The sequence below is a fragment of the Dipodomys ordii genome, unplaced genomic scaffold, assembly GCF_000151885.1.
Source record: "Dipodomys ordii isolate 6190 unplaced genomic scaffold, Dord_2.0 Scaffold67, whole genome shotgun sequence".
Classification (NCBI taxonomy): domain Eukaryota; kingdom Metazoa; phylum Chordata; class Mammalia; order Rodentia; family Heteromyidae; genus Dipodomys; species Dipodomys ordii.
This window is the reverse complement of record NW_012267283.1, coordinates 8653378-8670023: the sequence shown is the minus strand read 5'-3', so window position 1 is coordinate 8670023 and position 16646 is coordinate 8653378.

Sequence of the window (16646 nt, the reverse complement as noted above, 5' to 3'; positions counted from 1 at the left end):
TTTCTTTGTGTTTTATTATCCTCTTCATAATCTTTTTTTGTATTCATGGTGACAAAATTTTTTCTCTGTTTTATGTCATGTCTTGTAGGCTCTCCACTGAATCCCGTGCTCTGTTTTGTATTGTGCTTATGTCTATGCTTCAAAAGGCACATTCATCTATAATGTTTTTGTTTTCTTTTCTTGAATACCATATCATCTTCTATAATCTAATGATGATAACTTATTTGAAATCATGAACCTCTTTTTAAAGCTCTTTCGATAGCAATTTGCAATTTTTGTGTTGAGATTTTATTCATAGAATCTACCTTTCCTGTCATGTTAAATGGTCTTCATCTATTTCTTCTCCTTCTGTTGTGATTTAGTCCTTGTTTTGCTTGTATAATTTTGCTGTAGTTTTGTAGCTTTTAGGAAGAGATTTCAAGTTGGTGCCATTTTAATTATTAGTTGTTTTTAATTTGGACTATGAGTTTCAGATCACATTAGAATACAGGGAAAAAAAGCTTAAGTTGGAGCACTTCCTGTATGTGGCTGAGCCTTCTCATTTCAAGGTCTTTTCACAAAATTTGTTTTGTGTGTAATTACTTTACTCTTAGGTGTCTGAGATTTTCATGTATGTCACTCTGAAGTCTGGAATGGTTTTCACCAAAACCTCTAAGCATTATAATCTAGGAACTGTTGCTTCTTGTACATCAATCACCCTGTTTTCCTCTGAGTCTTTGAAACAGGCAGTAATTCAGTGGATGATAGCAACCATCACTCAACAGTGGCTCCTCTTCACACCCACCTCCCTGCTTGTCTGTCAGAATATGACCTGTTTCTTTTGCAAAACTTGCAGCCCTCATTGCCTCAAACAAATGACATTTTCGTAGGCCTTAAAGGGTAAGGTCCCTTAGTTTCTCTTGCTCTTGTTATGGTCTGCTTTCTGCTAAGGAACCTCTGTTCTCTTTCCATATCTTCATTTTCACATTATTGGCATTCGATGCTATAGTAGTTGAAGCAGCATTGCCATTTCCAGTTAAATGGATTTCTTCCACTAACAGTTGTTTTAAAATGTGGTATTTGAGTGAACAAAATAAAATGGAAATACCTTTGCATCTTCAAGCCCAAGTCCAGAAGGTATGTTTTTAAAGGTCAAATCAGATGTAACAGCCATATGTGGCTGATCGAACGCATTCTTTGAACTAGAAATTTCCAAATAACAAGCATTTGTTGCCATTATGATTTGACTGGGTAGTTCGTTGCAACTTTTCTAGGGAGGAGAAACAACTTTGAAAATGTAGGACAATATTTAAATATAAGATGGTAACATTTACTATGGAACAGAATTTATATAAATCTGAGTCATCCTAGATTTACTTGCTTGCATGCTCTAAGATAATTTTGTTTGTTTATTTGGTTTCTAATGTTTGCATTCTAGTGTTATTTAAGCAAAGGGAGATATTACTATTGCAGAAATAAAAGACAAGTCCTTATTGCCTTAAAAGAGTCTGCAATCAAACTGAAAAGCAGAGAATAGCCTAATAATGTATAAGGCGATTGCCAGGTTCTCTGGCATTCTGGACCAGGGCTTCAACACATACAGTGAAGCTTTGTGTGTGGCTGAATTACTGTTGCCACTTCCTCCTTCTGGAGGAAGGGTTGTTAGCTATAAAGCACTAATGCAGCTGTTCTTTCTTGCTGAGTTCATAAATGAGCCCTGATTCATCAACATGTGCTCTCTGCTGGGATCAAAGATGGCCTCAGAATCTTTGTTAATATAGAGCTTACAGCACCTACCATAAACACATTCTAGTTAGCATGACAACAGCAACCTGCCTGCCACTCCTGCTATTTTGGTACAAATCACTATTGAGCATCTTTATGTAATAGTTCAAAAACAATAATGAGCAAATAGAAAGGAGCAAAAGTATGTAACAATAAGGTAACTTTTCTTATCCCAAATACTTGATCTGTTTATTTCCCATGTCTTCTGGATAGAGAAACACATATTCAACTGAAAGAACATTTAGTGATGTTACTCATGGCCAGTACCATAAAACTGGAATAAGGTGACTAATAAAATATAAGGGGTTATTCAAGTTGTCAACAACTGTTTATTGAATTCTTTGTATGGTAGACATGAGGTGTGATGCTGAAGTTTCAGCAGTAAAAAACCAGACACCGACCTTGTCCTCATGGAATATGTGATTTAGCGGGCAGTATGGGAATTAAAACATATTATGGTTAGCTAATAAGCATACAAAGTGCCACAAAGTTGTAGACCATACACTACTGCTGGCATTTGTCCAGGGATTCTGAGTTTGCTGTGGGTGAGGCAATTTGCCTTGTAGTATTAGAAATAGTCACAGAACAATATGTAACAACTAAAACGGGATGTGATGTGCACAGTAGAACAGTAATATACAAAGACCAGAAGGACAACCAAAGACACAATGATTAGTTCTGTTTTGCAATGTTTGGGAAGCACAGAAAGGGAAGACTCAAGAGAAATTCTAATGAATAAATAGGATGTCAATGGGCAGATAAGGAAAGAGGGAGATTTATACCCAGATGAAAGATCTGGAGTTTAAAAACTATGGTGGGTCATCACCAAGTATTGGAGGATAACTATTAGTGATTTTGAATAGCAAGCAGTAGGCAAGGTGAAGATAATAAAAGATGGATATGTCACATAAAGATGTTTTAACGTTATTTTGTATGTGCTGGTGAGCCCGGTATTGACATGATCATACTTATTATGTGTAAACCATTTGGCAGCAGAACTGAGCATTGGTTGAGGAGTACAACAAAGGCTGGAGTTAAGGAATGCAACTGGGAGGTTGTCCATGCATACCATGTGAAGAGCTAAAGAACAATTATAATGAGCTATTTTAATGACCCATTTGAAATTAGCTAATGTAATTTACCCTTCTTTTTTTTTCCTTTTGTATCAGGCCTGGAGCTTAAAGTCAAGGCCTGGGTGCTGTCCCTGAGCTTTTGTGCTCAAGACTAGCTTACCACTTGAGCCGCAGATCGACTTTGGGATTTTTGGTGGCTAATTGGAGATAAGAGTTTCAGTCTTTCCTGCCTTGGCTGGCTTCAAACCATGATCCTCAGATCTCAGTCTCCTCAGTAGCTAGGATTTCAGGCATGAATCCCTAGCCCCTAGCTTAATTTATAGTATCAGTAATTTCTTTGGAATGAATAGAAAATATCAATGGTCAAAAGGAAAAATGAGGCTGGGAAGAAAGATAGCCACCATCAAAGGATACAATCTCGAAACCTGCTACTGAAGGAGAGGGGTACCTAACCCAATAGGAAAGTCTGTGAAATGCATTGTATACATCAGCGTTTTCTCATCTAAGAGGTGGGGGAGCTGGGACATTCTTATTTTGACACATCAGATATTGATTGAAGGCTATTTTTAGGAGCTTTAATTCATTCCATCACTTCCATCCTGCCTTTCAGACAATGATTAGTTCTAGGTAAAGCGATTTTGTAGGTATTTCTTGGCTGGGAGCTGTGCCAAATAGATTGAAATACAAATCTGAATGTATGAGTTCCAGGCACTAACAGTTTGGAAGATTAGCTTTTCAGCTGAGTGTATGAAGGCACAGAACTGAATATACTCTTCTAATACCTTTTATGTAACAAGTTATGCTAAATGTAGTGTACATATTTGTCATACACTTTCAATCTCTTCTTCTTATTTTTAAGTAGTTGTATAAAGGAGCTGCCATGGCGGAGGGGGAGGGGAGAGATGGGAGGGAAGGGATGGTAAGGGAAAACAAAGGAGGAGGCAACAATGCTTGATAAGAAATGCACTCATTTCCTTGCTCATGTAATTATAACCCCTCTGTATGGTATTTTCACAATAAAAAAACTTATTAATAAAAAAACAAAGGAGTTGCCATTTAACAAAAATGTTTATGAAAAGGAGGAGGCTGCAATGCTTGATAAGAAATGTACGCATTATCCTGCCTATGTAATTGTAACCCCTCTGTACAGTATGTTCACAAAAAAAATTAAATAAAAAATTAAAAAAAAACAAAAATGTTTATGAATAGTATCAATTTTAAGAGTCAAAAAGTGCTGGAAGGCTGGGAAGGTAGCTCAGTGATAGAGCGCTTGCCTTGCATACATGAGGCCCTGGGTTCGATTCCCCAGCACCACACAAACAGAAAAAAAAAGCCAGAAGTGGCGCTGTGGCTCAAGTGGTAGAGTGCTAGCCTTGAGCTGAAGAGCTGAGGGACAGTGTCCAGGCCCAGAGTTCAGGCCCCACGACTGGACCCCCCCCCAAAAAAATAATAATGCTGGAATAAGACTTTAGAAGAAAAGACTGTTTCCTCATCTAACATATATAATTAATTGATAATGTAAAACTTAAGGATATCCAGTTCTATTTTCAATAGGAGGGTGGGGGAGAATCTTATTCTCATAACTGATCTTGCAACAATTTCTGAAGTTGGAATTTTAGCATGAAAAAAAATCAAGCTTATGTGGCCAAACAGAAATTTAAAAAAAATCACTAATGAAATTCATGTTGATATTTAAGAATTCTATCAAAGTTCAAAAAATTTTTATCCCCTGAACAATTCTTAGAGTACATCATACTATATCTGGTTTCTGTTATTCCAGAGGTTTACATCTAGGCACTCGCCATAAGTTTATATCATATTAACTTGTAGTTTGGGCTATAGCACTATAGTTCCTTTTGTACATCCTACTCTATGAGTTGGGTCAAAGTGATTTTTTCTTCTGCATAATGATACTAATTGTATTATTTTCCATTTAAGGAATGACTCTAGTTTCTAAACTTCAGAAGATGCAATTAAAACATTCAACATGATTGTGTCTCAATTGTGGGGCATGGAGCTGAACAAGAATAAAATGGGAGATAGCTATTGGAGTTATAAGCCTGGAAGTTTTATGTAACTTTTGAAACTCAGTGCCTATGTTACATTATACAGGTTAAGACTTCTATGAAGAAATGATGGCTTGGGAAACAAAAGAGAAAGACTAAATAGAGTCAGGTGGGAAGTGGAGCTGAGCAGAGCTGCTCTACAAAAGAACAAAACAAATCCCAGTGAAGCAAGGATGATAAAGTGGTTGTTTTCACACGCAACACACAAGGGACACCATGAGAAATGCAACCATGGGAAGAGAGAGTGTTGGCAGGAGCTAAGCCAGTAGACATGAGCAGCTTCCATGTTCCAAGCTGTACATTGATCATTTAACTTTTGTATCGTTTTTCCCACCCCAAGGCCCAAGACTTTTAGATCAAGACCCTTACAATTATATTTTAAGGGCTGGGAAGGTGGCTCAGTGATAGAGCGCTTGCCTTGCATGCATGAGGCCCTGGGTTCGATTCCTCAGCACTACAGAAAAAAAAAAAGTTGGAAGTGGTGCTGTGGCTCAAAGGGTAGAGTGCTAGCCTTGAGCTGAAGAGCTGAGGGACAGCGCCCAGGCCTAGAGTTCAGACCCCACAACCAGACCCTCAAAAAAAAAAAAAGAAAAGAAACAATTATATTTTAAGATTATTCCACCAAAAGAAATCATTTTAGTTATGGTGATATAATGGCATCAAAAAAAATGGAGTAGGAAACATTTGGTGGTAGTGTTTATTTAAAGTTATTTTAAGGGGTTAAAAATCTGGGCTGAGGATGCTAAATGTAAGTGAAAGACCTTGGTGATCATTTAAGGTTCCGAAGCGCATAACCTAGGGAGAGCTTGCACCTGGTAGAAAAGGGGAAGGGCAAAGAGGAAACTTGTTTCCCTGTTGGTACTTGCTGGTTGGCTTTCTCAGAGGAGCCAATTTGAGAACTACTTTTGCTTGGTTGCTACATGATGCATGTTACTTGATCTTTCTACTCCTTCACATTTGTCACTGTAAAATTGGATGGTATCTCTGGTTCTAAAAGTTATTGTGGGGACACCTAAGCAAAGCCTGCCTGACTGATGGTACAGTGCCCACTTGAGTCTCTCACTGTCCTTGCTTTGAAATGAAAGTTTTCTTTGAAATGGACGCTTTCACCTGGGAAATCCATTTTGTCAGGAGGTGTGACTCTAAAGTAAGGATTACAAATTCCATGATGTAGTATGCATGACAAGCGTAAGAATTTAAGTCGTGGACTTCACAGCTATTAAAATGATTAGCTGTTTAAGATGGACTAAAGATCAGCAAAAAGCAAAGGTTCGATAAAGAGCAGAAAATGAGGCAAATTTCTGGATAAAGGCTTATAATCTAATTATCCACCAGGATTCCATAAATATTTATACAAAAGTCATAAGACTGGAAAGAATTTCAAGTAAATGCAAATTGAATTTTTAAGTTCTTAACTTCCTTGGTCACTTTAATCTCTTTTATGCATTTAAAATGTTATTGAAATATTTAAAAAGTATTTTAACCACTTTGGTTTGACAGGTTGTCAGTAGCTAAATGGTTGACTAGATATAAAACATTACATTCCATCAGCTGTTAAAGCTGTTCTAGCAAAAGAGTATCTTTCAATTTCCTTCAAGATCACTTGTGCTTCAATGAATAGCATTAAACCTTTTTTGCTTTTTGTAATGTCACTTCATCAGCATGGAATTTTGCCCTTGACCTATAAAAGATACAAATGGGAGGTTTCTAAATGAATTGCATGGCCACCTGAATCTAAGTGTGATTTCCAATCCTCAGAACTGACTGCAGAACAGAGTAAGAGGAATGAATGGTTTTGTTTGCTGTGGGTTCAAATATAGGCTCAGGGGCTGGGAAGGTGGCTCAGTGGTAGAGCACTTACCTTGCATGCTTGAGGCCCTGGGTTCGATTCCTCAGCACCCATAAGCAAAAAAAAAAAACCAGAAGTGGTGCTGTGGCTCAAGTGGTAGAGCGCTAGCCTTGAGCTGAAGAGCTGAGGGGCAGCGGTCAGGCTCAGAGTTCAGGCCCACGACCCCGGACCCAAAATAAAAAACAAAACAAAACAAAACAAACATATAGGCTCAATACATGGTGGTTACCTATTGACTCAGTTAGACCAAGTTTTTCTGGCTCTAGAAGATCAGAGAGGATGAGATAAGCTTGGATGGACATGCATTTAGCCAAAGAAAGGATTGGTTATTAGAGATCTGTCTACAGTCTTGAATATGAACACAATTGTCCACTGATATCAAACCAGAGAATAATAGAAATTCATCAGATTCCTTGTCTTTTAGTATGCTGTGCACCTCCTTGTATGTCACAAACTGCATGAATAAACTAGGCATATATCTTTACATTATAACTTTTCTCTCTCTCTTTCTCTTTTGGTGGTACTCTACAACTGAGCCACATCTCCAGTCCTTTTAGTGCCTGGTTATTTTTTAGCTAGAGTCTTACTCCCTGCTCAGGCATATACCTGGACTGTGATTCTCCTGTTTTCTGCTTCCCACTATAGCTAAAATGATAGATACAGTACCACCATACCCAGTTTCTTCTGTTGATATGGGGTCTTGTGGAACAGAGCTGGCCTGAAAAATGTGGTTCTCCTGATTTAAGGCTCCCACATATCTAGGATGACAGATGTGTACCACAGATCCCCAGCATACACTACAAGTTTTGTCTGCTCTTGAACAAAACATTCAACTACTATACACCTCAATTTCCTTATTTGTTAAATGGATTTATTGATTATAGTGCCTGCCTTGAGGTACTGTTGTGAGGACTTACTAAGGAAACCCTGGAGAACACAGCTCTGCCTGGTTCACAGAAGTTTTGAAACTATGTAAGCGATCTAGTAAAATAAAGAGAAAAGAGTGTCTCTGAAGCGGGGGTATTCCTAGATACTAGGATTATATTTTTCTTTGAAAATAGTTGCTTTTCTACAATTGTAAAAATCCTTTTCTGAAAGTTTAAGTATAGATCGAAAGTTTTTATGAGATGGCGCATAGGAGCCCTTCTTACCCTGACACCATTATTTTAAGAACTTACTTCATAGTAAGTGCATAGGATATATCTTTCAATATTTTCTCCTCCCAAAATGCTGATAGCCTGGATATCCTGAATCAATGTTGCATAAGATAAGGAGCTAGAATTCTAGAGAAGAAAGCCCGTGAGCCGAGCGGGCCTAATTTATGTCATAGTGTGAACACTTCCTTACCTTGTAACCATCTGAGATGAGTTATCTAACCTCTCTCAGCCTCAGCACCACCATTGTTAAATGGGATAAAGAGCATCTTTCTCAAAGCACTGGAGTGCTTTATTCCATGCTAAATGATAAGGCCCTGGGTATCTAGGAAACAATTTCTGCCTTCAGTCAGGTATGTCTGCGACTCAAACACAACTTCACAGCATGTTCCCATTCTTTAACTGGCAAACACATCTCCTGCTTTGCTTTGGCCCTCACATAAAGTGAATGTAAGACTGTGTGGCACTGAAGGCCTCCTGTTAAGGATTCAATTAGAAATCGTTTGGGTTCATCCATCACACAGTCACCAAAGTGTCTAGCTTTCCCAGGGGCACAACAAACACCTTTAGGACTAGCTTTCTTTTCTTAATGACGAACTTTTCAATTTTGTGTCAGGAGCACATGTGTTCATTTATGCAATCGTCTCTTCCTTCTCTTTAGAGCTTCAGGCTTTTCCTACCATGATGTGCTAAACTAGAAGGGATGGGCCACAGTTCATTACTGAGTTTGGGGCCATCTAACTGTTAGCCTTACTATTGCTTTTTTTTTAATTAACCCCCCAAAATCAATGGCTTTTCTGTATGCCAACAATGAGAAAAGTGTGGCAGAAATTAGGAAAGCAACTCCATTTGTAATAGCCCCACAAAAAATAAAATACCTAGGAATTAACTTAACCAAAGAAGTGAAGGACCTCTATGATGAAAACTTTAAAAACTTGAAAAAGGAAATCAAAACAGAACTTAGAAAATGGCAAAAACTCCCATGCTCCTGGATTGGAAAGATTAACATTGTGAAAATGACAATACTACCAAGACTATCTACAAATTCAATGCGATACCTATCAAAATTCCAACCTCATTCTTCAAGGAAATAGAAGAGGCAATCCAAAAATTCATGTGGAACAATAAAATACCCCGAATAGCAAAAACGCTCCTCAACGGAAAGAACACAGCTGGAGGAATATCAATACCAAATTACTATTGCTTTTGACTGTTTATTTTCTGGAGCTTTTGAAATCACCAGCGATCAGCCTACCACTTTACCCACATTGGCCCTTCTTTGAGCTCTACACACTGAGTTTGTATTTTCCTGGCTGCCCAGATGGGGTTTTTTCCTGGTGGTGTGAGGAGTCTGGAAGAACCCACAAGTGCTTTTAAAGTTTTTTCCTGCTGATTGGTTCATTGCTCTCTTTATCTTATTTTCCAGATTTCTCTTCCAGTCACAGGAATTAATTTTTCCCCACAAAACCCTGTTGGCTGATATGTATCCTGCATACTGCTACCTTCTTGACTGCCTTATGGGTTCTCTGGGAGAAAATTGTGAATAAACTCATATTCAAATCTGAAGCTTTTCTGAAAATGAATGTGAATAAATTAGGTGTCCGGGGAATTAGCCAAAGCTAAGTAACTAATAATCATTTTATTGCTTGAATAAGGAGCATGTTTAATAAGTATCATTAACATTCTCTACTCATGTTACCTTCTTAAGAAGCAGAATTATGTAGTAGCTTCATCCTAATTGATGAAGTCTTGCTATTCAAGGACAAATGTGGAAAACTGAGCTACAGAGGCTGAGTCTAAGGAGCATTCATTCAACAAACATTTATGGAACACCAGGTCTAAGCTGAGTACTACACTTACCTGTAATTGACCTCTTATACTACAAGGGGATAGATAGAAACCCAGTAAGTCATATGGACTTAATCTAATGTACTTACTTGATTCTAGCTGTGATTAGATTCATACTTAGTAGACTCTACAATTAGTGTTCAAATCCATCACACAAATACTTTGTTATCTAAGTGCAAAGTTTGTGCACTACTGACTCATGTGATCAGGTTGACATTGGCCCAGGGAAGGAGTCTTGCCATTCTGGTGGCATTCTAGTGACATTCGGCTGAAACATATGTTGCGGGTGCACCTGCCAGGTTTCCTTGGAGGTTACAAGCTTGCAAAAGTGCAGAGACAAAGGAGAACATGATGGAATACTGGAACAGGTATTGGCTTCATCCCAAAGTTTTTTAATAGATAGCAGCAGGCTCATCAGTCTTTAGCTCCCACCCTTTGGAGGGGATAATTTACACATTTATATATGTGAGGTATGCTACATAAAATTTGCCATTCCTTCATCCCTATTGTCTTCCCTTTTGACACCTTTATAAGCATTTCCATTAAATATTCAAAGGGAAAGAAGATGTGATATTAAAATAATTTTAGCTTTTGGCTGCAGGGGGGGGCGATTAATTTTAGCTTAAGGAGTAGGAAACTATCAGTCCCAAACTGGAGTACTAGTTGTTTGAATTCACACATTTTCCTCGTAGTATGAATATTCATGATAAACTACATATGAATCAAAAGGAACTTTTGCAGATATGATCATTCAGTACTACATATGAATCAAAAGGAACTTTTGCAGATATGATCTTTCAGTAGAGCTAATGTTTACTGACTGCCTCCTCGATGCTCAGTTGGTCTTTGTTGCAGAGATTGGTGAGAAGAGAAAAGAGCTGGAGCAGAAGGCAAAGCTTTGGTCACCTCTTCCACAGATCTCTGTGGAATTGGCATAAATACTCAGATGTGTTGTTCCTGTAGCTAATATTTAAAGCCCTGTTTAGGATATAGTAGGGGACACCAAGAACTCATGTCAGATCATTCTTGTAGTTTGTAATTAGGATGGAAAGATAATACATGTGTGATAGAAAATCAGAACTTCGGAGCCTATGGAAAAGACAACATGAAAGTACACCAGGCAAGTCACAGAGTGGAAAGATGTAAAACTTGCCTTTGACCATTCTGTCAATAAGATAATGTTGCCTGAAATCCACAAATCCATGGCTCAGATAGCAAGGGTGCATGTCTCAAAGCACAATTGTTAGGAATGACTGAGTCAAATACAGACATCTTAGGTGGCTGTCTCTGAAGAGACAGAAGTTGAACTGTGCCTTGAAAAATAGATAGGAGTTGGAAACACCAGCAGAAAATAGGCAAGGGTATTGGTATATGTTCAGGGACCTTAACTTTTGGGGAATGAATTTACAATGTGGTGGTGATGTTTTTCTTAAGCCTGGTATTTTGAGAGATGGGCGGGGCAGAGGGGGAGGGAAGATTAGGTGGTGATTCTCTTATCTATTCTATTCTATGATTCTGCATCAGATGAAGGATGAGAGGAAATGATTGGGATTTATGAAGATGACAGATGAGAGACTACGGATGATTTATTGGGAGAGTAAACAGGAAGTTGTCCATCAGCTATTCATCATACTACAGACAGAACGAAATAGATGTATGTTTTAGATTTAGAGATCGGATAGAGCCACACATTTTGACATGCCCACCATTCTCACTTGGATCCATTTCTACGTATTAACTATATGATCTTCTGATTGTTTTCTAAGTTCATTTACTATTGCCTTATGGTCAATCTAAACCATCTCCTCTTGTGTGGATGATCACAAGAAACCTGAAGTAGACATGTTACCATGATCATTCTCATCCCATTCTTATGAAGCCACTTTGCCACCTGTAAAAGCACACTAGGTCCTGGTATATTTCGTCATTAAAATAAGTGACTATTTTTATAGAAATATTTTTGATTTTATTTTTATGGTGGCCTCCTTGGCTGGATATCATGTGGACTCTGTGTACGGCAGCCTCATTGTGTGTTCCTATTCCCTCTTCTCTGTATGTTTCAGCCACATGCCTCTCCTTTTGTCAGGGAAGACTTTTTCTGGTCCCCAGACTAATGTAAACTCTCCATTACAGGCCTTGAAAGTACATCCTGTATCCTTGTAATGGTTTAATGCCATCTTTGCAGGAGACACTTTGTACCACAACTGAACAAAATGGCAGTTGGGGGAAAACTGTAAATATACCTAATAGGTAAATGTTATTATATGCCAAAAGATAACTAGAATAGATCAAAGATGAGGTAGGTATAGGATAAGGAAGATCAGGAGTGCTAGATGAGGGTAGCAGGTTGCAATATTTAAAAAATAATGAATATCACTCTCTGTGGTGTAAAACTTGATAAATATTACGGAGTGAAATGTAACATATAAAACTGAATCCATGTGTAAAGCCTGGCATGAAATTGTAAATTTTCAGTAAGTATTTGCCCAGGAGACTAATGAGCAAATACATCATTATTATACTCATTCAAAATCACCTGAGGCCGGCTGGTCACAGACCACACGCAATGCTCTCCTGAACATGTCACAGCGCGGCAAACTGTGACTTAGCCTGGGATTCTCTGCAGCCTTCTCTGTACTCTCCCAGGGTGAAGGAATTCCTTTCATTTCACTTCTGTGTCTTCTGCACGATCCCAACAAGGTTTGACACAGCTAGTTAATTACCCTGTTGATGAGGATACAGGGACTTCCTGGCCATGGTTTCAGAGGTACCAGAGCATCAAAGAATAAACAACACTACTCTGTTCCTGAGGGCAAACATGTAGGGAGATTTGGTAACTCAGCTTACTCATTGCATTGTGCTCATATTCATTCTCTCTCTCTCTCTCTCTCTCTCTCTCACACACACACACACACACACACTTTTTCTTTCTGTCTCCTCTTGTGAAAAAACAAACAGCCTGACTCCTGGGCAGCTTAGCTTTAAATTGGAAAATGCAGCCTTGCTTGACAGAACAACAGTATCACAGCCTCCCCACTGCTCACAACAGCTTGTGACATACAATCCTGCAGGCAAGAACACAGAGGGCTATCTAATATCCTGGAAGCACCAGGTGTGAAAGGATTCCCAGCGTAACTTCTTTAGAACACTAGTCTATTGAGGCCATTTCCTCTCTCCAACCATTTCTCACAGGGGATTGGATCTTAGGTTCCTTTTCTTTTTGACTAATTAATGATCTCTGTCTTTTCAATCAATAGACACCAGTATGGCAGTAGAGAGGAAGACCAGACAAGAATGCCAAGGGCAATGGAAAGAAAGGATGACAAGAGAGAACGAAAGGTCACTTTGGCCCTTCTAACCTTGACAACACAACAAATGCTTGTTCAAGGCCACTTCACAGAAGCCTAGAATCAAACCAAACCAAAACAAAAATACACAACTTGGACCAGAGGCAGCTCTTGTGGTTTTAACTACTTTTGTCATTTAAATGCTTATGGCCCCTGATAAATCTCTCTAACCCCCGTGGTTACACATTGCCACTCATCTTGCATTCTTTGAACCAAAGTTATTGATGAGCATCTAAAATACTTAGCTTGGTAGTCAACATTTCAGCCCTATCCCATTCCAGCTAAACATAATGTTGTTTTTGTTTTTTTCTTTCTGTCCCTCTTCTAGGATGGCCAAATTTGTCTAACATAATTCCAAATCATAGGTAGAGTATGGGCTTTTCTGTTGCCTGCTTTGCCTATCCCATCCCTCGGGTCTACAAATCCTTCTTCTTTTTTCTCAAAACTTACATACACTTACAGGTCTACTTTGACTATCATCCAGGAAAATGCCTTTTCTTTACGAGGTCTCATTGCATGCATTGTTTTTGTTGTTTGAAGATTCTGAAGGATTCTGCACTCCTGACAGCACTCTCTCATTCTGGGTTGTGACTTGTCTGCTGTTGATACCTGTTTGACTCATATGTGCGTCATTTAATGGCTAACCACGCATTGGGCACCTAATAGGTACTTAGCAAGGCCTTGCTGGCTTGTTGGGTGAGTGATTATAATTGAACCTTCTTAAAGCCTGTCTTCAAAACAGTCTAGTCCACAAGGTAATGCAACCAGGAATACCAGATCCTTGTGTAATAAGGACAATGGTCTATCTTAGAATAGACTAGCCTGTTGCACATTAATGCTAAAGCTTGTCAGTGGACATTTCTCACTTAAAGAGTGTGAAAGACCCAACAAAACAATACTTAGGCCATCATATATCATCAGCACTATAATACTCACCATAATGACATGATAAGGGTTTCACTGTAATTTTTTTTTGTTGGTTGTGGGGCTTGAACTCTGGGCCTGGCTGCTATCTCTGAGCTCTTCAGCTCAAGGCTAGTGCTCTACCACTTGATCCACAACACCACTTCCGGTTTTCTGGTAGTTAATTGAAGATAAGAGTCTCACAGACTTTCCTGCCCCAGCTGGCCATGATTCTCAGATCTTAGCCTTCTTAGTAGCTAGGATTACAGGCATTAGCCACTGGTGCTGGACATCATTGTAAATTTTGTTATTGATACCTGCAATGACTTTTTTACATCGAACCAGAGGAAGATACAAAAGAACACAAGTATTAGCCATGCTGAAGTATCACATTAATTACTTTCCAGTTGAGAGCAAGGAGAACATATTCTATCCCTAAAGTCTCCCCAGACTGAAAGATGACCACATTTCCCTGTGACTTCAGTGTCTCAGACCTTCTGGGATGTATGTGGGTATGGTATTGGTGTATGTCTTCATGTCACTGTGTGCTTCTGGTTCTAGCTCCAGAAGGTTTCAGTTTAATAGAGCATTGAAACTTCATTTCCATCTAGCCTTTAGTTTTATTGAAGGAAGCATTCACTCACCACTTTATAATTAGGAAAATGTCTTTGTGCACTTTTTTCCCTGCAGTTATTTTTCCTAATGGGTCATTATATGTAAACAATAGCAATACTGTAACAAAGAAGTAGTGGCAATGACCTTCCATGTGAGTCTGTGATACCTTCCTTAGAATCTCTGGTGGCCTTTCTTGTCAGTAGCATTCATGCTGTTTTCGTGCTGCACAACTGCTTCAGAGTGACTACTGAAATTCATGGTTGGTACTCTCTTTGTGCTTACTGTTGTTGTAAAGACTAAATGTGTTTTTAACAGAGAAAGTTTACTTTTAGGTGGGCTTTCAAAAATGTTTTTAAGAATTTAATGAAATAATTTGTCTTGTCTTTTCAAACTTACCTTTTTTTAAAAAAAAAAATCTTTTTCAGCTTTCTGGGGATTGAACCCTGAGCCTTGTGTAGGTTAAGCAAGTGCTCTGCCTCTTAAGCTATGTTCCCAGCTCTAATTTCACCTTTTTGTGGTTGTTAACTGGTAATGGGGCTTGAACTCAGGGCCTAGGTGTCCCTGAACTTTTTTTTTTTTTTTTTTGGTGCTCAAGGCTAGAGCTCTATGACTTTGAGAGACAGCTCCACTTCTGGTTTTTAAGAGTTCATTTGGAGATAACAATCTCCCTGCCTTTTCTGTCTGGGCTGGCTTTGAACCACAATCCTCAGATCTCAGCCTCCTGAGTAGCTAGGATCATAGGCATGAGCCACTAGTACTTGGCTCAATTTTACCTTTGAAAACATGTTTTAGAAGATTTAGATCTTGGTTTCTAGGATTATCAGATGGTTTATTTTTCACTATTCTTTGTGTCCAGGTTAGAGTAAAATTTATTTGGAAAAGGTAGAAATAATTGAACTATGACTTAGACTAGGACCACATTGTTAAGTTAATGTAAGATGTGGAGAGGTTTGACTCAAGAGCTAAGAAACTGACCACCTATGTGTCAGGTACTATGTAGGTGATAAAGTTAGGCAGTAATGCTGAATAAGATAAGCATGGTTCTCCCCTCAGGGAGCAAAGACTGACAATACAAATGCAAAACAGTCCCACAATAAATGATGAAATCTGTTAAATGTCTATTACAGACCTTAGCAGTCTAGGAGGAGAATGAAACTTTTCCTCCTGAAAATGGCAGTAAGTTTCAGACCTGAAGAAGAGTGGGGAGTTGTTTCCAAAGCAAATACGGAGGCAGAGCGGATGTTCTAGACAGAGCATGGGGGAACTTGGAGCTGAGAAAGAGCTTGGTGTATTGAAGGAAAGGAGGGACTGGAATGTAGAAAGCAGGGGATGGGCATGGGGTAGAGACTGTTGCAAAAGGGAACGCAGAGGTTTTGTCTCATGTAGAAGAGAAATCAGACATGGACTAGTTCTGAAGTGAAAATTTATTACAAAAAGTAAAATGAACACAGACTATTCCACAGGCAGAGCAAATGGAAATGGAGAGAGTATACTTAGAGGAGCCATTAGAAAACCCCTGCTTTCACTGTATTTGATGTTGGTATAATTTGTGGAGGGAAAGGGAAAACACAAATCGTTTAAATAGGGATACAGGTGAACCCATTGCAACAATGAGATGTACAAATTGTTATGTGGAAAAACGAAGTTTACAACTTGGCAGGGGTGGGTGGGATGGGTGGGGTGGGGGTAGGGGCAGAGATGGGAAGGGATGGGAAGGGAAAACAAAGGAGGAGGCAACAATGCTTGATAAGAAATGTACTCATTATCTTGCCCATGTAATTGTAACTCCTCTATATGATATTTTCACAATTTAAAAAAAAGAAAAGGACTTTAAAGACAATCTTTGGTCAGTTTTGTTGCAGTCTTGGTGATCAATGATCTCAATCAGTTTGCCTGTAGCTTTCTATTTTGCTTTTTGTTTGCTTGCATATTGTGGCTTCAGCTGATCTGTCTGTCCCCTGCCTCAATTTGACCATGTCTAAGAGATATAGTAAGCTCAAATATTAGCCAGGAAACCTCCTCCCTCA